Below are 2,003 nucleotides of genomic sequence, written 5' to 3' on the forward strand. Positions count from 1 at the left end.
ACCGTTCCTTGTTGGAACATTATTTACTTGTTGGGATATCATTGTATTGCCTTGTTATCTTAATGCATCTATATACTTGGTAAAGGGTGGAAGGCTCGGCCTCTCGCCTAGTGTTTTGTTCCTCTCTTGCCGCCCTAGTTTCTGTCATATCGGTGTTATGTTCCTGGCAATACAATGATATCCCAACAAGTAAATAATGTTCCAACAAGGAACGGTCTCCAATCTTCACCTGCAACTAGCAACACTATAAAAGGGGCTGAGCAAAGCGGTAACATAGCCAATCAACGGTTTGCTAGGACATGGTGGGTTAGATGTTTGACATGGCAATTTGGGAGGCATGAAAAGCAGGTGGTAGGCATCATAGCATAGGCATAGAAAAAGAGCGAGCATCTAGCACAACAAAAATAGTAGTGATTTCGAGGGTATGATCATCTTGCCTGCCAAGTTGTCAGAGTTGACTGGATCCTCGAAAGCAAACTCAATGGGCTCCTCGTTAGTGAACTCGTCTCCCGGCTCTACCCAAACAAGACAAACAAGCAACAAGGACACAATCAACCACGTGCAAAGCTCAAACAATATGATGCAAGATGATATGCTATGCGGGATGCAATATGTGATGCATATGCAAGATTTGACAAGGAATAGATGAACCTGGCCTCAACTTGGAAATCCAAGTGTGCCACTGGAAAGATGAGATGAAATCGCTTGAAAACGATATAAAGAACGCCGGAAACGGAGTTACGGTTTGGAAATGGCAAGCAATTCAAATATGACCACGTTCTGCGATTTACAGCAAGTAGCCATCTAAATGCAACAAGATGAACATGCTACAACACCCAAACATGGCATCAAAATACATGGCAGGAATCCATTCATGATGCTTAACGAAAGACTAGCACTGAGCTACGACCAATTCATCCATTAACAGGTTCAAACAAGCATGGCAAAAATGCATTTGACAAACAGATTTCAGACTTCATGAAATTAACACTTGTCTGGAATTTCAGATCAGATAACACTCTTCGGATCATGAAAACTATATGCTACAGGACCTGAACATGGCAAAGTAAAGCATGGCATGGAGCTACTCAAAGATCTTAACAAAAGTCCCTTAGTGACCTTGAGCCAAAAGGGATCAGAAAATACAATTGCAAGCATGTGAACATGGCAAAAACATAATCAGTTCTCAGAGTTAGTGAAAACTAGAACATGCTGAAAACAGATATCAAGTAGGCATGTTTACGAGCTCGATGCACTCACTACAGAGCAATTCATGACAATCTAAGCATACACCCATCAAGAATACACAAAATACAAGCTAGACATGGCAAGAACAATAACATAGCATGCACGGATCAACTACAACATCCTCGGCAAAATTGCTAACAAGTAGACAATCTGCCCAGATTCACGAAATGACAAAAGTAGAGCTCGATTGACTCAAGCTAGGGTGCTCCATAATTGCAAACAAAGACATGGGTGGATAGAGCACTACAAGAGTAACAAAACATCCTTACTGATCATCCTCAAAAGAGGCACGGATCACTAGGAAACAACATGAACATATGGCCATATGAGATAAACAGTCCAAGGACTTAGTGGAAATGCTAAGTCCCTGAAATCATCATTAACAGATGCACCACTTTGCAAACTTGTGCTAGTCACCACACACATCACAAAAATACATGGATTGCACCTCTGGATAGATGGAAAAACATATAAAAAACTCATGAAGAGCTCAGGGGCATATCATGCACACAATAATCATGGCAAAAATGCCAAATATCTAAATGCAGCAGTAGATCTGACAATAATCTCAAATAGTATTCTTCTAACAGCATTTTGGGCATCAAGATGAACTCAAATGAAAATGATGCAATGAGATGAAATGATGTACTCTCTGAGATGAACATTTTGATATGCTATATGCCCAAAACGGAGCTACAGATGCAAAGTTACGGCACAATGAACATGGCCATATGAACTAGGGTTTCGGGAGAAAG

The sequence above is a fragment of the Triticum dicoccoides genome, chromosome 3A (assembly GCF_002162155.2).
Source record: "Triticum dicoccoides isolate Atlit2015 ecotype Zavitan chromosome 3A, WEW_v2.0, whole genome shotgun sequence".
In the NCBI taxonomy this organism is placed as follows: domain Eukaryota; kingdom Viridiplantae; phylum Streptophyta; class Magnoliopsida; order Poales; family Poaceae; genus Triticum; species Triticum dicoccoides.